This window comes from Myotis nattereri (genome assembly GCF_964212035.1).
Source record: "Myotis nattereri genome assembly, chromosome: X".
Lineage (NCBI taxonomy): Eukaryota > Metazoa > Chordata > Mammalia > Chiroptera > Vespertilionidae > Myotis > Myotis nattereri.
Window position 1 is genome coordinate 133121758 of NC_138078.1, and position 25722 is coordinate 133147479.

At 38.3% G+C, this 25722-nt stretch overlaps 2 pseudogenes across 2 annotated transcripts in view; both read left to right on the forward strand.

The window, feature by feature from the left end:
- LOC308511838 (neurofilament light polypeptide-like) overlaps positions 1 to 25722 on the forward strand; it is a 1188981-nt pseudogene that overhangs the window by 900233 nt on the left and 263026 nt on the right. The window lies entirely within an intron of this gene.
- LOC308510998 (peptidyl-prolyl cis-trans isomerase A-like) lies at positions 1625 to 13836 on the forward strand (annotated as a pseudogene). The gene is made up of 2 exons: positions 1625 to 1772; positions 13313 to 13836. The product of its transcript is annotated as a peptidyl-prolyl cis-trans isomerase A-like (transcript).

Below are 25722 nucleotides of genomic sequence, written 5' to 3' on the forward strand. Positions count from 1 at the left end.
ATGAGACTGGAAAGTGAACACAGGAGGTAGTGTAGAACTTTGAAAAAGAATAGCCAGTAGGGTAGAAGAGAAGCCAGGAGAGAGGAGCACCTCAGATGCCTACTAAAAACAGTACCTAAGGAGGAAGGTGTGATCAGCTATGTCAAATGCCACTTTATTTATTCCATAATAGTTTACTGAAAGCTCACTTCTCTAAGCATTGTGCTGAGTGCTTGGGATCCAAAGCTGAACAAAATATGGTTCTTGCCCTGGAAGAACTCATAGTGCTGTGGAAGAGATGGCAAAGTAAACAGACCATAGTGATACAATGGTGTCTGTGCTAAAGAGTCCTTGGAAGCACAAGGTACCATGGGAACATGTACCTTCTCTTTATTGACTTTACCCCTAAATCTTCAGAGGCAAGTGATTGGCATGATTAGATCTCTTTTATTAGCATAGTGCATTGGCTGATCACTGCCAGAGATGTGCTGAATGACATTCTAGGTTTTATTTCCTAAGAGATGAGTTATGTATAAGCCAAATCCCTTGGGAGATATTTTCAGAATAGGCAAGGTATTGTAACAGTTATGAAAGTAATTGATATTCATACGCTACTACTTCTTATTCAAACTAGAATATACATTGAGAAAAAGCATAAATATATACTGGTCAATATATATGGAAGCTCAGACAAATGTTCTTGATGTACAGCAATGGATTTCCATAAGGACACTTCCTGGAGGATATAGGAACAGACCAGCAGAATTCACAAAATGTGCAACTTCCAAGGGAAGCGATTTGCTTAAGCAACTTGATTATTTTTATTTAGTTCACTGAAGTTACCAATTCAGTTAAAAATAATAATTTTCTGAGTTTGTGTACTTGTCTGTAGACAAAACAACCACATAACTGACTTGGTGGATTTATTAATTTTAATGGCCCTTCCCCTAGCTTTCAGGTCACAGTGCATGCTCCTTAGTGTGACACACAAAACCTTTCTAGAGGAAGCAGAGCAGAGAAGTTCGGATTGCTTATTCTAGACTCATTCAGCTTTGGTTTGGATCCTGCTTCCACTGTTCTCTAGCTGGGAGACATTGGGCAAGTGTGCTCATCTGTAAAATGAGGGTAATAATAATAGGACATGACTGGGAGGTTATTTCAAGCATCAAATATGCTATTCTGTGCAAGGTCCTTAGAAATTTGTCTAGAGCGTAGTGAGTGTCATGCAAATATTTGCCATTATTATCTGGCTCAACTCCACTGCTCTGGCCTCACCAGCTGCCACTTGCAAACATGCCAACCACCTCTAGACAACCAAAGCTGTTCAAAGAACAAAGGAGAAAGAGAGAGAGAGAGAGAGAGAGAGAGAGAGAGAGAGAGAGAGAGAGAGAGAGAGAGAGAGAATAGCCAGAAGCCTGTTGCAGTGGTCCAAGCCACAGCTGATGGTGCCAGAGGAGATAGAGAGAACCAGACTAACTCAGATTACAGTTTGAAAGTTGGGCTGACAGTATTTCCTAATGGAGTACATGTGTATGTAGGGTGAGGGAAAGAGAAGTTAAAAAATATAAGACACCTAAATTTTTAGCTGGAGGAATTAAATAGAAGCAGCTTAGAAGAGGAGCATGTTTTCTGCTAAGGATATACTATGGATTTTGAGTATCTCCAAGTGGACACATCAAGTAGGCAGTTAGACAATGCAACTGGAGTTCGGGAAGAAGTCAGAGTTGCAGATATAAATTTGAGAATCATTACTATACAGATAATCTCTAAAGTGAAAAGCCGTGGGAACAGTTGTAAGTCACGTAGGGGCTAATAATACCATGATTCTTTTAGGGTTGTTATAACGATTCTATGACTGAGTCATGTAAAGTACTTGGCACAGTTTTTGGCCAATAGTAAGTGGGCAATAAATAACTATTGTTATTATTATGACTATTACTAGGAATAATTTATTGCTACTGGGAATGATGGTAAACTTCCATTACTACTTAGAGATGTGCCTCCAAACGCTTTCCCCATAGTGTACACATAGAAAAGGATAACACTTGCACAACTCACTAAGATAAACTTCACTGCCAGAGACTCCGTTCAATTCCTGCCCAGGTGCCCAAGGGATGTGGATATCAATTCTCATTACAACACTGGAGCACAGGTTGGGAAGGTCAGGCCTAGAGCCTTGATATGTAAAGTGTGGTGTGTGTACCAGAGCTCGAGCGTGAACTGGGAGCCTGTTTTCTGCTGCGGACCCTCTGGCCCACCAAATCAGAATCTGCACTGTTACAAGCTTCCCTGCGGATTGCTGTGTACCCTAAAGTTTGAGAAGCACTGATTATAGGATTGTCCCGCAAATCTTAAAACTGATAGACATGAAATGACAAATTTGAGACAATTATTTCTTCTTTTCTCCTTGCTTTTAGCACAATGTATATATCGTGTCTATTGTGTAGTGGTCCCATGGAGAAATTTGTGATAGGGTTGCTTTTGCATTGGAGGACTTCTCTGTAGTGTGTGAACAGCACTGCGGTTCATTGTTTGCTTACTCAAGTGTTTTCCATTTTACAAGGGCACTTTTTGCCCACATTGTAGCCATGTCTATACATGATGACCTGTCTGGGACCATTGCTTATCCCTGCAGCTGTGACAGTTTATCTCAGTGCTGGAGTTCATGGTGGGAAACGTGACACCTCACTTGGAGCCACATTAATACCACTGCTGAATTGAGTTAATTCCATTTGGCCTGAGCTATGACTCTGAAATGCATTGAAGAAATGAGGCACTATTTATTACATCTGGTGTACATAGAGGGGAATGTGGCTAATTTGAGCCTCCACAAAAACTCATTTTTTCCCTCAGATCAAAGTTTTATTTCCTGAATAACCCAGTTAGTCTTATTATTCAAATTTTTTATTTGCCCCATATAGATCACACCAAAGGCTAGGCTCACTAGTGAGAAAAATGACTAATTTCTATTTTTGTTAATTTTTTAAAATTAAGTTAGGAATTTTAATTAAAACATTACCTTTCTTTTTCTTTAGAAATGTTCTAACTTCCTTCTGTAGGAAATGGGATCCTGAGGCTCTCATTCAATCCTGACTGGGTCTGGCCTGACTCACAACAGTGCATGTTGAGCCAAGAAAATTCTCCCACTAGATCTCCCAGAAACAAAAGACGTGGGTCAGGAACCAAAGAGAAAGATCAAAAGATGTTAACCCAGAAGGAGAGGTAGTACCTCAATAGAAGTTTCCTTCCTCTTCTTCAACTGGAAACAGCCTGAGAGGCAAGTAGGAAAGGAATGTGCTTGCGTGTGTGGTTATCTGGGTTGGGACAGAGCCTAGGAACATCCTATGTATTCAGTCTTAGAAGAAAATAGCTTTTTCTAGTACCCACATGTGGTCTATATGTGCCTATATGTGGGCAACGAGTTTTCAGAAAAGGTAGGTGTTTGCATAAGCTAGGACTAGGACATCTTTGAGTTAGGTCACCTTGGGGTTCCATCTGTGAATTCCACAAGGTCTTATCACTGCCTGCTTACAGCAGTATGGCTAGTAAAGGTTTTGAAGGACCATGGGCTGCATGGGAAAGAAACACAGAAGCATATATTTGGTCCTTGTCATGTTGATATATTCAGGTGAGAATGCAGGGGTAAAACTTTTCCAGTGGCAAAAGCTGACAAAGGAGACTCACTGAGCAAAGGAGATCTAGCAGAAGGGGACTCTGGACATAGGGGAAGCCAGCCCTCAGTTTATGATGTGGCAGTGGACAAGGTCCGACCTCTCTTGGAGTCTCAGTTGGCCTATTTATCAGAGAGTCTGCGCTCAGTGAACTCAAGGGGCTCTATTGGCACTGGTGTTCTCTAATCCTAGGCTGGTAGTGCCATTCTGAATTTCAGGAAGTGCCATGTCAAAGATTTCTAAAAATAGCCATAACACTAAAATCTCAACTGAGATTATCCTCAAAATGTTTCTTTTTCAACAATCACAAAAGGGAAAGAAATCCAGGGTACCAAAGTAATAGAATTCTGAACTGGGGAACTTTTAGGAGGAGAAATAATACAAAGTCCTTGGTTCCATACTCCATCCATGCTCACCCTGAAGCACTCCAGGCTGTAACCAAGAGAAGGGTTGTGGCATGCGGCAATAAATGGAAGAGATGACTCTTGATGCTCACTTTCCAGCACCCTGTGTGGACAAGCTTCAGTCTCCATGACCACTCAGAAACCAACTGTGGTCAGGATCATCAGGAGGGAAAACAAGCATTTTGTTTGTTGAAAATATACAGGAAGAAATAAAAGCATGACATTTTAAATTACCTGTAGGAATTTCAAGGAGAGCAGTTATCATGCTCTTTAATTGGCTATTTTTGCTCACTGTGTATTTTCAGAGACCACGATGAAATGGCAGTATTTTTTGCACTTTTACAGAAATATTATTTTTCAGGAGATATCACCCAAATTAAATCCCCCCACATACTTTAAAAAATGTGCCTTTAAATCATTGAGTACATTTGTCATTCTGATTAATATTAATGGAAGTGACAAATCACGAAACTACAATGTGAAATTGAACAATAAAATGAATGACCAAGATCTAGTAAAATGAAATGTAAATATTGAACATGCTTCAGTTTTTCATTTTAAGTGGTTAAAACAATACTAACTCATTCTTATGGTACCAATATGGAAATCTATCAGCCCAACACCAGGCAAAATTTGAAGTAAATCACATCTGCTTGCATGATCTCATTTTATACAAGGTTTTTGGAACTAAAGAAAAAGCTGCACCAAGAGCAATTTTCATACTGTTCTTCTCAAAGTCCTTTACTCTGAGGTGGGTGATATGAACAGACCAACTTTGGGGCTTGCTCTGTTTGTGTGCCTGCTCTGCCACTGCACTTGGCTGTGTGACCTGTGGAAAATCATGCAACTTCTCAGATCTTCCATCTCCTCAGCCATAAAAGAGATGATCTGCTTTCATGAGATACATTTGTCAAATGAGATACAATAGCAAGATATCATAAACAATATTTTCTCACAGTAAAACACAACTAGACCACAGAATTGTGAATATGTTACCTAAAACGGCATAGCACACCACTCCAAAACTTAGTGGTTTAACATAACAACCGTTCTCCTATTTTTCACTCTTTCTGAGCTTCCAGAATTTAGGAAGGACTTAACTGAGCCATTCTAGTTTAGGATTCATCACAGAACTGTAGGGCAGCTCCACATGGGCTAGTTAAGGCCTCCTGGCAGCATGGTGGCCTCAGGGCAGTTCCACTCTACATGGTGGCTGGAGTTCCCCAGAAGGAGGGTCCCCAGAAATTAGGCAGAATGCATGGCATTTGTATGACTCAACTTTGAAAGTCATACAGCTTCTCTAGTGGTCAAGGCCGACACAAAGCCCCAATTCAAGAAGAGACATTAAAGAGGTCCAGGTCACTTAGTAAAAAGAGCACGTGGAATAGAAGGCACTTCTGTAATCATCCTTGGAAAATATGATCTGCTGCAAATAGCTTCAAAAGCAAAAGTTTCTAACATGAATGCTGGTCTTATTGAAAAGATACCTTGAAGGTCTCCAATGGAACCGCTGCTCAAGACCATTATCCCACTGATGACTTTAGAATGACATTACTACACCCCACAATCCCCTTTTAAGTTGCAAAGAATAATATTTAATACTATGTGAAACATCTGCTCTTCATCAGATAATATTCTACATGCTTTACACACAATATTATCAATCCCTAATCTGGCATTGTAAAGTAGGGAGTATTTCTATTTTAATAAGGAATCCTATTCAGAGAAATGATGTAACATGCCCAGGTCACAGAAATCAAAATCAGATCAGTCCCTTCTTTTACTACATTTTATGACCTGTATCTTTAGTAGCAAATACTTAACTATAAGTTCTAGGCACTTAGAAACACACACACACACACACACACACACACACACACACACACACACGAGTCTTCACTCAATCCTGTCAAGTACTATTAATATTTCCATTCCATAATCAGAGAAATGAAGCAAAGAGGAAGTATGTAACTTGTCTAAGGCCAGACAGCAAATAAGTGTTGGGGCCTGATTTTGCACTAAGATCTGAATCCAAAAATATTTTGGAATTATTATGAGCTTAACAATTCAGCATAAGTCAGATTTCAACTTATTTTTTTCCCATGGGAGGAGGGGTCCACACTGGGTGTTTGGCAGGGGTGGAGGCCATGAGGAGATGCAAGGGATGTTTTAAGAAGCTTCTTGTCTGGGAGTGATCACAGTGGTGAAGGTATAACATGGAAAGGCAGCCAGCACACAGAAACCAAGGTCTGCCTACTCCCCAGTTGTTCTAGGTGGGATGAATGAGACTTGTCCACCAACACTCATCTTAAATCATTGTTTTCGCAAAACACCTTTTCTCTGGTGAAAGGGAAAATACAGACCTTAATCAAACATAGTATGCTGCTGCTACTCTCTGTTACATGGAAGCCAGGCTTCTTTCATTTATCATGCATTATTATTGCGCAGGTATTTATAAATGGAGCTCCACATCTTTTTTGCTTTATTGGTGAAAAGCAGTATCACACAGCAGGTGTGTTCATTCTTTGCCCTTAACCTTTCTAATGCAGGGTGAGGAAAAAGTCATTATTTGCATACTTTCATTACTATAAGAAACTTAAAATTCAACTAGAAAGCAAGCAATTCATTTATGACAGGTACAAACTGAACACTGTTATTTTGCATATTCCAAGTGACTTCTGCATTTTTGACACTGCAATTGTAGTTGTTTCTTTTAGAATCAGGTTTCTATGAGGAAATCACTCAATAGCTGTGTGATAAAAGATGACATACACAACTTGTCTAAGCTTCAATTTACTTGGCTGCAAAATAGAGTTAAAGCCTTCTCTGACCTTGTTATAGGAAATGGGAGCTGAAGAAAAAGGTTAAACTGTAAAATGCAAATATATTCTATGAAAGCTTTGTTGTCATATTAATTCACATGAAAAGACACCTTTTTATTTGGTGAGTATACACAAACATTATTATTCATTTTGAAAGTGCATATTTATTGGTGCCCACACTATGCCAGATGCAGTTGTAGGTGCCAAGGATAAGTCAGTTAACAAAACAACAAAACAGTCTTGTGCTCCTTGAACTTTTCATTCTGAAGGGCAAAGATAGAACACAAGTCCACAAGTAATTACCCAGTATGTCAGATGTTGGCGATAGTTGCTATAGAGAACAATAAAGGATAGAAGGGGTGAGGGAGAGGCATGGTGATGAAGTTATTATCTGTGCATTGGATGGAGGGAGAGGCACTGGTGTATACCGATAGGATAATCTGTGAAGACAGCTCTGATAAGGTACCATTTGAAATCAGGTAAATTTGAGAATTTTATATCATGCCATTAAGATAATACAAAGTAGTCCAGCTGGTGTGGCTCAATGGATTGAGCGTCTTCCCATGGACCAAGAGGTCCCGGGTTCCATTCCCCATCAAGACCCATGCCCAGGTTGTGGTCTAGATTCTCAGTAGGGACCATGCAGTAGGCAGCCAATTGATGTGTCTTTCTCATTGATGTTTCTATCTGTCTCTCCTTCTCCCTTCCTCTCTATATAAAAGTCAATGAAACATAAAAGTCAATGAAACATATTTTTTGCCGGAACCGGTTTGGCTCAGTGGATAGAGCGTCGGCCTGCGGACTGGGGGGTCCCGGGTTCGATTCCGGTCAAGGGCATGTGCCTGGGTTGCGGGCACATCCCCAGTGGGAGATGTGCAGGAGGCAGCTGGTCGATGTTTCTCTCTCATCGATGTTTCTAGCTCTCTATCTCTCTCCCTTCTTCTCTGTGAGAAATCAATAAAATATATTTAAAAAAAAAAAAAAGTCAATGAAACATATTTTTAAAAAAAGATAATAGAAAGTATTGAAAACAGTTATTTTTAGAAATGAACACATCATAAATAAAACTTTTATTTTAAAAGTATATTATTTTAAAAACTGCACATAATATTGGTTTGAAAAAAGTAGAATTTTATCAAAGGGGTAAGAACTAGTTTTATTTCTGCTTTATTTAAATAATGAGAATTTTTCAATCAATAATACTTTTACTTTGTTTATGTAGAACAATCCCAAGAGATTCCCTCTGCCTTAATAGCTCTGATGTATTGTCTTCTATGTTCCATATATTTTAATAATTTATAACTACTATCTTTACTTTCAACCCAACAATGATCCTGAACAGTAGGTACTGCTGTACTCATTATGGATATATAAGGAAACTATGTTTGATTATCTAATTGCATCCTTATAACTATTTGCATTTCAAGTATTTCTAAATGAATTTTATTTTTTTTCTTTATTGATTAAGGTATTACATATGTGTCCTTATCCCCCCATTGCCCCCCCACTCATGCCCTCACCACCCTGTCTGTGTCCATTGATTAGGCTTATATGCATGCATACAAGTCCTTTGATTTTTCTCTCCCTCCCCCTTACCCCCACCCTCCCCTACTTTCCCTCTGAGGTTTGACGTTCTGATTGATGCTTCTTTGTCTCTGGATCTATTTATGTTCATCAGTTTATGTTCATTATAATCCACAAATGAGTGAGATCATGTGATATTTATCTTCCTCTGACTGGCTTATTTCACTTAGCATAATGCTCTCCAGTTCCATCCATGCTGTTGCAAATGGTAAGAACTCCTTCTTTACTGCAATGTAGTATTCCATTGTGTAGATGTACCACAGTTTTTTAAATCCACTCATCTACTGATGGGCACTTAGGCTGTTTCCAAATCTTAGCTGTCGTAAATTATGATGCTATGAACATAGCGGTGCTTTCTGACTGGTGTTTCTGGTTTCTTGGGATATATTCCTAGAAGTGGGATCACTGGGTCAAATGGGAGTTCCATTTTTAGTTTTTTGAGGAAACTCCATACTGTTTTTCACAGTGGCTGCACCAGTCTGCATTCCCACCAGCAGTGCACGAGTGTTCCCTTTTCTCCGCATCCTCTCCAGCACTTGTCATTTGTTGATTTGTTGATGATAGCCATTCTGACAGGTGTGAGATGGTACTGCATTGTTGTTTTGATTTGCATCTCTCAGATGATTAGTGACTTTGAACATGTTTTCATATGTCTCTTGGCCTTCCTTATGTCCTCTTTCGAAAAGTATCTATTTAGGTCCGTTGCCCATTTTTTGATTGGGTTGTTTATCTTCCTTTTGTTAAGTTGTATGAGTTCCCTGTAGATGTTGGAGATTAAACCCTTATAAGTGATAACATTGGCACTGCAGTGGGCTTTTTTGTTGTTTTGTTGATGGTTTCTTTTGCTGTGCAGAAGCTTTTTATTTTGATGTAGTCCCATTCTTAATGAATTTTAAACAAAAGAAAATACTTGCAGAAATATGTGCTCCAAGGTCACATACCCACTAGATAAGATAATCAAGATTCTAGCTTAGCTTCGCCTGACTCTGATATTGCTGCTCTTTTCCTCCACATCATGCTGATTACCCCATCTCCGGATAAAGATGAAATACTTCTCTCTTGGAATATGTCCCATGGGTTTCAATATCCTGCCAGTTTCTTACAGCCTGCTTTGTTGCTTCTGAAATAGGTTTAACAACAATTGAGATTTAGCTATGGATAATTAATCCATGAGAGTTAATGAAGGAGAACCCAGGGCTTCCTGCATTTACAACTAGAATCTTTAAACATGACATCCAGCGAAGAAAGTACTACAGCTTATTTAATATCGCATTCATTATTTGTCTTTGATCGGCACAGAATGTCCTTTCTGTCTTTGCAAAATGCAAGAGCCTTTTATTTGAAGCTGATGGGTCTGTAAACACATATGTGTGACTAGTCTTTAAGATGAGAGGGATACTGATATTGGGCTGCTCTGTACGCTATAAGAGTCCCTACAAAGAGAGTGAATTTGCTTTTAAGTCAAATTATATATTACTCCATGGATGCTATCCTTAACGCCTCATTCTTCCTCACTAAGAACCCTGATGTCTAATTAATGAGCAAATCCTGCAAATTTTGCCTCTAAAATAATATTTCATGCTCTACAATCACTACTTTAGTTTAAACCATCATATCTTCCCTGGATGACCATAATGACCTCCTCCCTAGCTGATATTCCTGCTTCCCCCTTATCTCCTTTAGTCCATCCTGTACACAGCAGCCACGCTGATCTTTGGAAAACACAAAACTGATGATGTCATCATACTCCCTTCCCAATTTCAGAGTTTTCTAAAGTCTTCTATTGCTGTTAGAATGAAGACCGAACTCTTCATTGTAACCGACAGACCTCTAGATGCTCTGGCCCCTGCTAATCTGTCAGCACCACCTTCATATGCTTTTATCACTATGTTTACTTTTACTCACCATTGCATTCCTACTGCCTATCATGAGGCTTGGCATAGAGAAGATGCTCTGTAAATAGTTCTTAAATGAATGAAAGCACTTTTTAAAAACAATTTATATATGTACTATGTCTGTCAACCGGTTGGTCATGTTGGAATGAAAGATGGGCCGAGCCTTTCTGAAAGCAGAGAAGAATGATGTAGAAAAGAGCACATTTAAAAATTTGCACACAGGCATAAAGCAGGTGCAAATATGTGGACCAAGACACCTTTAAAATCCCAACTTTGCACATTAAATATTTATTTAAGTCATTTTCTAGGTAGCAACCCACTTCACATTTAGAAAGAACTGCTAAGATCAGGCTGGATATGGAAGGGCATTTTTATATGGATCAAATTAGATCTGTGAGCATGCTGCCAGACACAGTTGGGACTGGTCAGCATTTCCCCCGACCCTAGCTGCTTTAACCAGCGAACTCAGTCTACTGCCAGCAGCCTTACCTGTAGGATTTGTACAGGGCACCTTCTTTTGCCAGTCATGACTGTGTCTCTTGCTCTGATCGTTGTGGGCTATCTAAAACTTTGTCTCCATACAGTTGTTCTGGGTTTGGTTTCTGGCCTTCCTTCTTCTCATGACCATAAGAGACATAGTCGTCCGGGGATAGTCTGGGAAGCCTCTCTGGAGGCTGTTTGTTCGCTGAACTCGGGCTCCACACATGACAGCTTTGGGCAACACTCAGCCCTGCTCCTGGCAGCCTGAACCTGTGGACTAGCATTACTGAGTCCAGTAGTTCTACTCTGGGAAGTGGACTAGGTAGAGAGCTCTAGTAATTTATAGCATTCACACATTTCTGACTAATTTAATTCACAATTATAAAGATAAAAATGGTCTTGTTTGAATAGTGCATTAGATTATATAATCACCAAATCTGAATAAGTAGCCCAGTTAATGTAATATTATTTAATGAAATAGTTCACACCTACTCCTAAATTTATTTGGAAATTAACTTCAATTAGCTAGAAGTAAGAATCAGTGAATTTCTTTCCAATCTGACTTGCAAAAATAGTTAAGATTTCTGTGAATATGGCTCTAAGAGTGTCTTTGATTTCAAGTACCCTACTTAACACCCCAAATTTATCATTTCTTCTAGGTGCCTGGAATCCATGTGTACAAGAGCTCAATCTCCTTTCTTTCATCAAGTGTTAGATTGTTCTCCAAGGAACGCTTATAGTCCCAGATCCAGTTGTGTGCATCTTTCTTGAAATGGGCCACTTTCACCATTTGCATTTTTTACTTCCTTGGAGAGAGATTCCTAAGATCAGAAATATGCTATGGAATTTATTGGAAGATAGATCACATCTAGGACCTCTACTCCTTTCTACCATCTTGGACCTTAAGATGATTTCCTCAGTGATCTAAGAGATATTCAGACAGCAAACCTGTGGTATTACATTTCATTTTAATGGTTTGGCACCCAATCAGAATATTGAAGTCTCTTTGCAAATAGTTTTTGGTTTAAGGATAGGCACACAATTCAGACTGAACAAATAAAATGCACTCTTCATACTTTGCTTTTACTGTTGAGACAGTCATGCTTTCATTTTTTCTGGGTTTGGACTTGTGGGGGTATAAACAGGAGGTACAGAGAGCCTTGCAACTGGGAAGGGCAAGCCTGAATAAGAATGGAACCAATGTGAAAGAGAGCAGAGCCAGGAGATGGAAAGTCTGGGTGCAGATAACCAGGATCAAGCCAGGTTCACCCCTAAAATTTTCATTTATGAAAACCAATGCAATCTATCTTTTTATTTGCTTAAGCAAATCTGGGATGATCTTCTTTGCCTATAGTTGCAAGAATCCTGATTAAATCAAAACTATTTTATCTATTTGGGTCCCTGCGATGCATCTTAAATAAGTATATTCTTTTAGTGAGAGTCCACATTAGTTTATCTACCTTGACTGTGGACACCAGCATTCACTCATGCATCCACCAAACCTAGTGTGAGGCATCTATCCTCAATATCATTGGATTACCAGCTTCATAAGGTAGTTGCAATGCTCAAGTGCCTAACATTTTGTGTTCAAAATAATTCAAACATACACAGAAGAGTTGAAAGTATTTACAGTGAACAATCATGAACTTGCCAACTAGATCCTATCATTAACTAACATTTTACTCCACTTGATTTATCATATCTATCCCTCTATCCATCTCTCAATCCATCTTATTTTTGGATAAATTTCAAACTAAGTTACAGACATTACACTTCCAGGTTTGCATGCAGCTTTGTTTTTAACTAAATGAATCTCTTGGCAACCCACCCTCACTGGACCTTGGTTGCACATATGGAAAAACATGGAGGTTGTTTTAGATGACCTCCAAGCGCCCTTTCCAGCTCTGACAGTTTGTACTTCTCTGATATTTGCCTTTTTAATTGATTGGCATGCTTGTGCAAAGCGCCCTCTTGTTGGATTTTAAAAGGATTAACATGGAAAATAGATTCTGTTTATCTATGGAATATTCAACTACTAAGCCTGTTTGTTTTAGAATACTGTGCTAACCAGTCTGTTGTGATTTTGAGCCAAAGCAGATATTTTCTAGGGGTCTAGGGAAAAATAAAATAAAATATAGGTATATATTTTCAAAATTGTGGGAAGAGTAGCATCTTATCCAGTAAAAGATAAAAGGAAAAGAGCATGCAAGAGCAAATGGATTCTAATGTGAGTTATACTCTGCCAGTCCTGGGGTGGAGGGAGATCAAAAGTATGATGGCCAGATGGCAAAACAACAGAAGTCAGAGGTCTAAGGCCACTGAGACTGTCAGCATTATCTCTGTTTAGTAAATGCAGGGGCATCTCTGCCAGATAATTTTTTACACTGATGATTTCTAGGAATTAAGAAAATGGCTTAAAACAAACACTCCTGGCTTTGCAGACGCCACTGCCCAAGAACCACCCTGTCCATGACCAGCCACAGTGAACCCCACCGTATTCTTTGACATCTTCGTGGACTGCAAGCTCTTGGGCCGTGTCACCTTCGAGCTGTTTGCAGACAAAGTTCCAAAGACAGCAGAAAACGTTCATGCTCTGAGCACTGGGGAGAAAGGATTTGGTTAAAAAGGTTGTTGCTTTCACAACATTATTCCAGGATTTTTGTGCCAGGCCGGTGACTTCGCACACCATAGTGGCACAAGCAGCAAGTCCATCTATGGGGAGAAATTTGAGGATGAGAACTTCATCCTGAAACATACAGGTCCTGGCAGCTTGTCCATGGCAAATGCTGGACCTAACACAAACAGTTCCCAGTTTCTCATCTGCACTGCCAAGACTGAGTGGTTGGATGGCAAGCATGTGGCCTTAGGTCAGGTGACAAAAGGCATGGATATTGTGACAGCCATGGAACACTTACGGTCCAGGAATGGCAAGACCAGCAAGAAGATCACCATTTCCCTGACTGGTTTGGCTCAGTGGATAGAGTGTCGGCCTGCGGACTGAAGGGTCCCGGGTTCGATTCCGGTCAAGGGCATGTACCTTGGTTGCAGGCAAATCCCCAGTTGGGGGTGTGCAGAAGGCAGCTGATCGATGTTTCTCTCTCATCGATGTTTCTAATTCTCTATCCCTCTCCCTTCCTCTCTGCAAAAAATCAATAAAATATAAAAAAAGAAGATCACCATTGCTGAATGTGAACAACTTTAATAAATTTGACTTGTGTTTTATCTTAACCACCAGACCATTCCTTCTGTAACTCAGGAGAGCACCCTTCATCCCCATCTGCTTGGAATGTTCTATAATCTTTGTGCTCTCTGCATAGTTCATTGGCTTCCATAATTTCCTTAGTCCTTCCCAGTCTAGCTGGATTGCAGAGTTAAGTTTATGATCATGAAATAAAAACTAAAGTTGTCTATAAAACACACACACACACACACACACAACACTCCCCTCCCCCAAATAAAAGATATTATGAAAGTCAGTCTTACAGAGAACTGGTTATTTCTAGAAATTTGTTCTTTTTTTCTCTTATGAATACTGAAGCAGGAATTTGAGTGTACCTGGGTGTGAGAACTTTGAGTGAAGCAAGGTGAGTAAATGAATTTGCATACTTTTTGTGAGCACCATTTAGCTGGCTTAACTTTAGTCATAATAGTCAACTCTTCTCAGATAATAGGGGCATAGTTTTGGAAATGTGAGGGCTGAGCTCAACTATAGGCACACTAGCAGCTGCAGTGGCCCTGTCAGAAGCTCCCAAGGCACACGTGGTAATGGAGGATGGTGATTGGATCTGGGATTGCACTGTACAAGTGCATAGCTGCAGCTTGCTAGCTTCAAGTGAACCCAATGGGGCATGCAAGTGAGAGGAGATAGGAAAGGATCTGGTCCCACAAGCAACTATGTGGCCTTGGCTCTCTGCATGGACCCATGAGGCTGCAGAGTCTCACCTCAGACATGTGCATGGTGGTGGAGGCCAGTGACAGGATTCAGGCTGACAGCATGCTGGTGCATGCATAACTATAAGATATGGTCATGAAAGTATGTACCATGGTGGGGCTCAGCTGCAAGGGTCAAGGCTGACATTTTGCATTCACACAGCTTCAGAGGCTAGAAATGGCTGCCATTGTGGAATCTGGGCTCCAATGAGAGGGAGGAAAGGGAGCATGGGGGTGGAGGGGCTTAGGTTAGTGTCTGCAAATGCAAAAACTGGTAGGGTGAAAATTTCAGTGGTGAAATATGTAGTGGTTCTGAGCACTGTGCTGGCCTTTGATTTCTTCAGCAAAAAATATGGGAGTCTTCTGCAAAACAATCTTCTGGGGTCTGTGATGGGGTCATGAGTGATGAAACCTGAGGGAGTCTGCATCATCCACAATGACTATTGAGGTCTTTACTAACAAAGTCTGCTGGGGTCATCTACAGAGCAGGGCCCTGGGAACCACACTTATGCTGCGTGGCTAATGCTAGTGACCCTGCCCTTCTTCCTTATTCCTATTCTTAAAATGCTCAGCTTTTCTGGTCTCTGGGTAAGATGAAACTGAAGTGAGTTCTGTGAACAATCCCATGAAAGGCTTGGAAAGCTGATCACTCAGGGAACTCTGTTGAGCCTGGGAGTTCCCTCTTGATTCCGAACAGTGCCAGCTTATAGGAGAGGAAGATGTAGGCAAAAGGAAGCTTCTCTTCCTACCCTTTATTGGGCAGTTATTCTCAGGTTTTTTGTTCTACTTTGTTGCTGAAGCTTAAGTTGACTTCTGGTATCTCCCAGATATATTTTCATTCACGGAATACTATCTAATGGTTGATCTTTGTAGGTGGATAGAGTCTGGGGTCTTCTATTCTGTCATCATTGTGATGTCACTCGCTAATTCCCAGAGGTCTTGAAATCTCTTCCCCCTGCCACCCCGAAGATGTCACACTGGTCCATTACATTGATGACATTATGCTGATTGTACCTAGTGAGCAGGAAAAAGCAACTGCTTATTGGTAAGATATCTGGGTGTCAGAGAGTGACCTAAGCCCAACTGAAATTATGGGGTTTCTACCATAGTAAATTTTCAGGAATCCTGTGATGTGGTGAATATGGAGAATCCCTTCTAAGATGAAGGATAAATTGTTGCATCTGGCACCTCATAAAAACAAAAAAGGAACACAAAACTTAGTGGGCCTCCTTGGTTTTGAAGAAAACATATCCTTCTCAGTGTATTACTCTGTTCTATTGTTAAGTGACCAAAAAATCTATTTTGAATAGGGCCTAGAACAAGAGAAGACTCTGAAGCACAACCAGGCTGTTGTGAAAGCTGCTCTGTCACTTGGGCCATATGATTCATCAGATCCAATGGTGCTCAAAGTGTCAGTGCAGTTAGGGATGAAACTTGTGATCCCTTTGGCAGGCTCCTATACATTAATCACCTTTCAGGCCTTTAGGATTTTGGAGCAAGGTCTTACCATCATCCTCAGATAACTAACCTCCGTTTGAGAGACTGCTCTTGATTCACTTCTGGGCCTAAATAGAGACTGAACACTTGACTATAGGACACCAATTTACCATGCAGATTGAGCCACACATCATGATATGCATATTATATGACCCACTAAGTTGTAAAGTTGGGCATACACAGAATAACTCCATCATCAAATGGAAGTGGAATTTGTGTAACTGCACTTGAGCAGGACATAGAGGTATAAGTAAGTTACATAAATAAGTGAACCAAATGTCCATGGTCCCTACTCTGAGTATACCACCTTCTCTCTTCCAGCTTGCATCTATGACTTCATGAAATAAAAATCAACAAAATCAGTTGATACTAGTTCAGAGAGTCAAAAGCTTGTATCAGAAACATTGTTATCTAAAAGCTTCTGCTCCAAGCCACCAATCGTGTCAGGATATATAGGACAAGAGCCTCCCTAATTCCTTCACAAATAAGTCTTGTTCTCCATTTGGTCCATTCCTTTCAGTTAGAAAACATCTAGGTGCTGTCTTACATCAGTATGGAATCACAAAGATAGCCATCTCCCAAGATGAGGAGAAACCCAGTTGTTACATCTCCTAACAGTTCCTCGGTCTGCCTTTACATTCAATCACGTACAATGTCAGCCATAACTCTGAGTTAGAATACCAGTGTCAGTTCTGAATGTAAACACCACTTTCTGTCAAAATGTGTTCCTTCTCTGCATTCCTTCAATATATCCCATGGCTCGCAAACAGAACTTTCTGGTGTGGAATACCTACTCTGTTTATATTGCTGATGAAAATTGTTTTTTCCATGTGCATATTTATTTAATTGATCAATAACACTTTAAGAGTAGGGAATTGTGTGATTATGCTTATGCTCATACTGCTATCTAACTCAGAAATAATCCTAGCCTTATGTCTTTGAATCAGCATGCCATTAGCTTCTGTGTGGTGGCCCAAGGGAAAGAGCCATTATCATATCTTGTGCATGTGTGTGTACTTTGATTTGTGCATGCACATACATGTTTGTCCGTAGGATTAGACACATGTTTTTTCTATGCCCCATGAAAGTATTCAGTTTATGTCCCACTACACAAGTACTAATAGAGTGGACAAGAACTTATCCATTAGCCTCCAGATGAAAATCAATGAGGGGTCCCACCAGCAGAGACACTAACTCTTTTCTTCCTATTTGAAAATTATAGTACCTCCAAGGACAAAAATGTTATCTTGTTTTGTTTTAGAATGCTTAACAATACAATTTGTCCTTAATGCAAGGGATATTACTGGCTTAATAATGTGGCTAATTTTTGCATGTATAAATTTCTTCTGTCCCATCTTTTTTTAAGTGTGTTTGTCACAATTTCAAATTATAAATTCATATTTTAAAGACAGAAAAATAAAAAGTGAAAAATAAACAACCTATAGCTTTAACTACCCAAAGACATCCCAATTAATTTTATATGTACACTAGAGGCCTCGTGCATGAAATTCATGCACTTGGGGGGTCCCTCAGTCTAGCCTATGCCCTCTCAGAGTCCAGGAGCCCTCGGGGGATGTCCAACTGATGGATTAGGCTCACTCTCCACGAGGAGTGGACCTAAGCCATCAGTTGGATATCCTTAGTCCTGCATGGAGGAGGAGAGGCTCCCGCTACCACTGCTGCACTCACCAGCCATGAGCCCGGCTACTAGCTTTACAGTGCTCCCCCTGTGGAAGCACATTGCCACCAGGGGGCAGCTCCCGAGTTGAATGTCTGCCCACTGCTGGTCAGAGCACATCATAGCGACCAGATGTTCTGCAGTTTGGTCAATTTGAATATTAGCTTTTTATTATATAGGACTTTTCTTTATGTTATAATATATTTGTGATAAATCTTATGTTATATTTGTTGTCTTATCATCGTTTTAGGTACTTTAATTATTCAGTCATACTTCTTGTGAATGTTAGAATATAATTTTGGAGAAAGAACTATACATGTGCACTTTATCATAAATGTATTGAAAATGTAGGAAATAAAGGTTTTTCCATATTTTTGAATCTTTTTTTTGACCAATGGAAATGTGTAAATTCCCCTAGCCAGGGTGAATGATTATACCAACTATTAGTACTTTCTTAGATTCTCCAGTCCCAGTGCTGAAGTAATTTCAGACCTAGAGGTCCTTAGCCAAGAGAGCTTGTCAATTCTTCTATGAGAGGAGATATTTAGGTCTTTTTCACTAGTTTTTACAGAGGTAACCAATAAACACACAATGTAATTTATGCCTTTTCAAATACAATGTGTTACTATTCCAGGAAGCTGCTAAAGATGTTTAAAGTCAAGACAAGTAATGTTCCAATTGAATTTTTTTAAAGATTATGCTTTAATAAAAACAGTTTCATCTCAACCAGTAGGAAGTTAGTTCTTTGGTGTTAGCGGTCTTAGAGAAGAATCAATTGATTCCCATCTAATTTCCTCAATGAGCTATGGACAAAACACTAAGTGGAATGCCTTGAGGTAGAGTAATTTATAACTCATGCTTTCCTGACAGAGGAGAAAATCAAATGTCTTTTCAGAACTTACTTAGACCTTGCAACAGATGTCTAGAGATAAGGCAATGCATGTATAGAAGACAGTATTAAGGTTTCTGTAGATTTAATGGAACTTATTTACTACATTATATCAAAGCTCTATCTAGTGGTCAAAATATCTAGTTTCTGTATAAATCAATTATAATAGCAAGCATTTAACCTTTATAAAATTTATCTTTATCATTGAAAATATTACAGATGTTCCCTTTGTTTTTTTTGTGTATTTTTCCCCATTGACCTCCTCCTTCCTGCACCCACCCCTTCTAAGCCTTCACCACATTATTGTCTGTGTCCATGGGCTATGCATATATGCATATAAGATCCCCAGTTAATCTCTACCGCAAAACCCCTATACCCACCTTCCCCCTGAAATTCATCAGTCTGTTCCATGGTTCTATGTCTCTGATCTCTTTTGTTCATTAGTTTATTTTGTTCATTAGATTCTACATATGAGTGAGATCATGTGATACTTATTTTTCTCTGACTGGCTTATTTTGAGGAGCAAGTAACGTTGGCTGATGCTCTATCCACTGAACCAAACCATCTAGGGCTTCTTGCTGCTTTTAAAATTTTCTCTTTGTCTTTAACCTTTGGCATTTTAATTATGATGTGTCTTGGTGTGGTCCTCTTTGGATTCATCTTTTTTGGGATTCTCTGCGCTTCCTGGACTCATGTGTCTATTTCTTTCTTCAGGTAAAGGAAGTGTTCTGTCTTTTTTTTTTTTTAATAGGTTTTCATTTTCTTCCTCCCTCTCTTCTTCTTCTGGCACCCCTAATGATGTGAATGTTGGTACACTTGAAATTGTCCCAGAGGTTTCTTCTTTACGTTATCTTCTTTTCTTTTTTCTTTTTGATGTTTTGATTGGGTGTTTTTTGCTTCCTCATTTTCCCAATCACTGATTTGATTCTTGGCATCCTCTACTCTGCTGTTGAGTCTTGTTTTAAATCTATGAATATTACTAAGAATGCTATATTTTAATTATAGAGCTTTCTTTATCTATAATGCAATTATATATTTGATGAAACTTCCTTCATTGGTTTTCAATTTATCATTGCAAATGTAATACTGAAGTACATGATTAACTGGGTTATAAAAATATATTCATTTTCATCTTGTGGATACATAAAAATACAGATTCATTTTGAGATTACTAATTTCATTTTGCAAGAAAAATTACTTCATCTTCTAAGAGTATAGTTAAGTCTATATGTGATCATTGCTGTTAAACTATATTAATACTTACTGAGTAAGACCCTCCCAATCTACAATATTTTTTTAGTTTTTGCCATTCTAGAGAATGCACAGTAATGTCTAGTATTTTTGTACCTGGAATCAAAATGGGTTCCTGTTAGTGTTTGGCATCAGAGATTTAGGAAAAAATGTAGTTAATCTTTTTTGTCCATCAAGAGACCCAGGCAAGTGAGTCTTAGGGACATGATGTTATTATTTATTAATAACAATATTGTATTTTAATACTTATTATATGTTAAATTGTTCCAAGAACTTTACCTACATAATCACATTTAATCCTCACAAAGACCTCTCTGAAATAACTACTTTACCTATTGTATAAATGAGAAAATATATTTTAAGTTATTAAAGAACTTAGCCTTTGTCACACAACTAGTAATTTCTAGAAACACAATTTGGATCATGTTGTATGATACAAAGATGAATGCCATTAACCTCTACAGTATAGGCTCCATAATAAAGCAAATTTAATTTTCTCTCTATTACAAATATCAAGATGTTCATTTTTTATTAAGAGAAGGAAACATGTAGCTAATGAGTACATTATGATCTTTAAGGAGATGATATGATGTCTCAGTCTGAAGAGGGAAATATGGAAAGAATAGGGTTTTTGGAGTGAGAAAGAGGTGGCATTAAATCCTAGCCTCACTGCTTACTAATTGAGCAGTGTGTAAAAACAGATAATAATAACATAATTTTAAGAGGAATAATGTAAGAAGATCTAGCATCCGTGTCTGGCATATAGGTTACCTAGTCAATAAAATTAGCAATTTAAAGGCTCTGAGAAATACTGCAATTAAACACACACACACACACACACACACACACACACACACACACACTTAACCTATGTTTCTCAAGTGGAACTCCTGAATGTCACCTATTTCCTGGAACCAAGTGTTCCACAGAGGCAAGCATGGGAAACTCTGAGTTAAGATAATTGCCATCATCCTAAAGAGAGAGGAAATCAATAGGAGTGTAACAGGAGTAGTAGCAGGAAGGGTGAGGAGGGAGAGATGCAAGCCATACATTTTAAGATGATTCTACAGGCTTGAACTAATGATAAAGCATAAAGAATGATAGAGGAAGAGGAAGCATAGGTGATGCAAAAGTTTGAGCCTGAGTTGAACTAAAGCATCTTCAGTTTTCACTTGAATATTTATTACTTTAAGATGTATTTTAATGTCTATGTTATTTCTTCAAGATGTATTTTTAATTTATGCCTTCAGCATTTTGCAGGGAAGTGTCATAGAAATAACGGCAATGGAATTAATTGAATTTACTGACTATGGCTCAAAAATGTTTGCTCTCATACCTAAACATTTAGGCCTATTTTATTTCTACATTGCCGGTACTGTGTGGAGAGGGCTGAAAGAGAGAAATAATTTTATGAGTACATAGAGTCCCTGAGAAATGCTATGAACATTTAGAGAGAGAGAGACATTAAGACTTTGGATATGAAAGGATGATGATTTAAAACTTTATAAGTGGGTCCCATAGTATCTATCATGATTAAGGGAATGCTAGTCTAATGGAGCATATTTGAAATTTTCAGACAATGTGGTGGATAGCATCATCCTAATACAGCAATGATTGTTTTCTACATATTTCCTTAAATTAGATATTAATGAAGCAAATGTGAAATGTATGAATAAATTTGAACAGACTATAATAATTGTTTAATTTGGGTAACCTGCTGATTTCTTAATCAAGAAGAAAATAAGACAAAATCTTACAGTTAAGAAGAATCAAAGTTTGGAATGATTTCATTGCAGCAAAATTTTTCTCAGATAATATCATTATAATGCATACCTATGTACAACAAATATCCTAAAAAGAAAAAATGAAATCCATTGAAAATGAAAATGTTCAGAATGCATAGAAATGGAGCCGGTTTTATAGCATTTCACTATAAGTATTGAAGTTTTTATTTTGCAAACACACACAACTTATTTCATTAAAGCAAACTAATTATTCCCTCTTTCCAAAAAATGGGGGCGGGGAGGAAAACCCATAATTTTGCCATTCCCACTCAGTTATAAACACCACAAATATGAAATTAACCCATTCTTTTGAATGCTACTGGCTAACACTTACTGTTTAGGTGTTATCTCTAGCTTTTACATTAGGAAGCAGTACACTATTCTTGGAATAGGTACAGAAAGCAAATCCTGAAAGCAATTTCAACAGTTTCATATGCTTTCTTCTTCTCTCTTACAAACATCAAAGTCAACTGCTCTTTAAGATGATAAATTGTGGAAAGGAAACCTGGCAGCATCCATTGGTTTGAGCCAAACATATTTTTATTTTATATACAGGGATAGCAAGTCAGTGGAGGTGATCTCAAAAATAGCATGTTTTCTTACATTCATAATTTTTTTTCTTCTTAGGGGTTACAATATTGAATTACCTCTCATCAGCCATTATACTCAATAGTAATCTTTCTCCAATGGGTGACTGATATTTGGTTGAAAAGAACATATTCAGAAGATTTCCTGTTGAAACAAAATCCTTTTAAGGCTCACAATTTTATGGATGTTGAACACTCTCAATTAAAAATAATCAAAAGAAAGAAGTAAAGTGGGTTTCATAGGCATACTATTTTTCAAATAAAATACTGTTAAAAATATCAGGAGTCTGTAATTTAATCTGAAAACTGTATACAATAGACAGACAACTTCATTGTAAACATTTATTCTAAACTTTAAAAACATGAACATTCTCTAAGCACATGAGCAAGTTATATTAGTTACTCTTATACTATTTAACTCTTAATGTAAATAGTTAAACCTAGCCTGGAGAATTGTGAATTTAGTAAACATTTATTTGAAAATGAAAATTATCCACCACAACATTCTCTGAATGGATCCAAACTGGCAAGGTCATTCTACTTACTGATAATGCATAATTTGCTTACTGATTTAGTAGTGGAAAGACCAGGTTATGTGGATTTTGAAGGTAAAAGCCCAGGCACTGATTCTGCCAAGTATTATCTAAACACTAGTTTTTAAACAGTATTAAAAATTATAAAATTTATGCTCATAGTAAAATTTTAAACAGTAGAATAAGATATATATATATATATACATATATATATATATGTATCTATATATATATATGTCTATATGTCATTTCCTCACTCCTTAGTCCCACTAGCATTTGTGTATCATTCCAGAAATGTTAATGTACATGTAAGCATAAGCACTTGTCATTTAATAATATAAATAGGATCACATTATACATATTCTTCTACAACATGTAATTTTTTAAAAAACACACAAATGATTTCTCTTCCTGTTTTTTTTCATATAGGATCCCCTCACATTTGTTATTAACTGATGCACTACTCTTGGCATGATTTTCTGGTTTTCTTTTACTTGTGGTCAATTTAATATATCTTCTATAAATTTTATTAGATCCATCAAGTACTTAGTCCATATCATCCTTGACCTCAAGAAACTCTAAATCTAAAGGAAAAGACAAGGACAAAAATCCCGACAGTAAGAGGTATACTGTAATAAATGCTAAGATGTATCTTATATCAGAGGTTGGATCATTTGTGAAATGGACTAACACATTAGACCTCCATACCTGTGCTGGAATATGTGTAGTTAATCCTCCAAATGCCTCATATAGTTTTATCAAAAAACATCAAGAGGGAGAAAGTAAAAGTAAACTCTGGGACCTATTTTAACCTATGATAGCTCTCTCTAAAATAGTTTCTTACTGAATTATTCCTTCCTTCCTTAGGAAATTGAAATGATGTTCAGAGCATCTATTTCCCTTTTATTTTATTTGTTTCACATTACTTAAGCACAGGCTTCAACCTTGGCAGGATAAAGCAGGTTGTTCCCACAAACAAAAGAGGAATCAGTGTTTTCTCAAATGTAACCAGTTTAAAAATAGATAATGGCTGTTTTATTTGCAGTTCCTACCTACCAGTCTTTCTTCTTATTAAGCCCCATTCTACCTTTATGGTACAGAAGAGAAAAGTTCTGGGTGAGTGAAGGACAAGAATTCCATGCCTCAAGTGCACATACACATGAAGAAACCAAGGCACAGGAATGGCCAGACCCTACCTGTTTTTATCTTTAAAGCAATGAAGTCCTCAACTACTTCTAAAGGGGATTGAGTCATATTGACATGGAATGTCATGTTCCTTTCCTTGTTGTTGTTAATCCTCATCTGAGGATATTTTTTCCATTGAGAGATAGACTGGAAGGAAGGGTAGGGGAAGAGAGAGAGAGAGAGAGAGAGAGAGAGAGAGAGAGAGAGAGAGAGATGAAAGAGACACATCAATTAATTGCCTTCCAAACTCACCACATACAAGTTTCAAGTGTAAAACTCAATATATTGCCATCTGGCCCTAACTGGTTTGGCTCAGTGGATAGGGTGTCAGCTTGCGGACTGAAGGGTCCCAGGTTCGATTCCGGTCAGGGGCGTGTACCTTGGTTGCGGGCACATACCCGGTGGGGAGTGTGCAGGAGGCAGCTGATTGATGTTTCTCTCTCATCGATGTTTATGGCTCTCTATCCCTCTCCCTTCCTCTCTGTAAAAAAATCAATAGAATATATTTTTTAAAAAATTCCATCTGCATATTTTATCCTGTGCCCATTGACCCAAGCAAAGTCTCCCCATTTTCCTACCGTTTGCTCACCTCCACCTCCCTCCCCTTTCCCTCTGGCTATCACCACACTGTTGTCTATGTTTATGTGTTAAATATGTGTGTGTATGTGTGTGTGTGTTTGCTTAATCTCTCCACTTTCTTTCATCCAGTCCCCTTACCCACCTCCTTTCTGACAGCTGTCTGTTCCATGTATCCATGCCTCTGTTTCTATTTTGTTGGTAAGTTTATTTTGTTCATTAGATTGTGCATGTGAGACAGATCATCCTTTCTTTTCTAAATCAGAAAAATTAGTTCTTTTCTGTTCCAAGAATGACCTCTACACTTGTGCTTGTTTTTTTCATTTCCTGACTATCTTGTCTTAGAAGGAAACCCTCTGATAAAGTCTAAATCTTCTGTTTTGCAGACTGTATTCAAAATTTATAATTTCCACATCTGAAAGTCTTTTTAAAAAAGGTTTATTAGGCTATTGCTAGCAAAAAGGAAGACTAGTCTTTAGACATGGAGTCTAAACTAAAGCAGCATAGCTATATAAGAAAGGCAAACATGCCTGTCCATTGTGGAAATTTGCAAATGTTTTTATGCATCAAATAGGGAAAAGAAAGATATAAAATGTTCTGAAAGAATTTACATTGGCTAAAGACATCAAGGACTAGAGAAGGTGAGGTGGGGCTAGTTCTGGGATAGGCTCAGGACACAAGAAAGAAGTTTTTACTCTCTTGGATAGGTTTTGGGCAAGTTCAGAAAGTTCACATGTAAATCAGAAGCAGAGGCTCCTGGGGTCCAAAGATGTCTGGCTATTCCTCTATAGAATAATCACAGAACTAGCCACCAGGGAATTAATCCAAACTTCCAACATACACTAAGGAGGGTGAGCAGTCTTTTGTCAGAGCTGGCTCACAGCTCTTAAAAGGCTGTTTTATATCTTTTTCTCACTCTCTGGCTGCTGAAATTTTAACCTAAAACATCTCAGGTTTTTTCTTCTTCTTGTCAACTG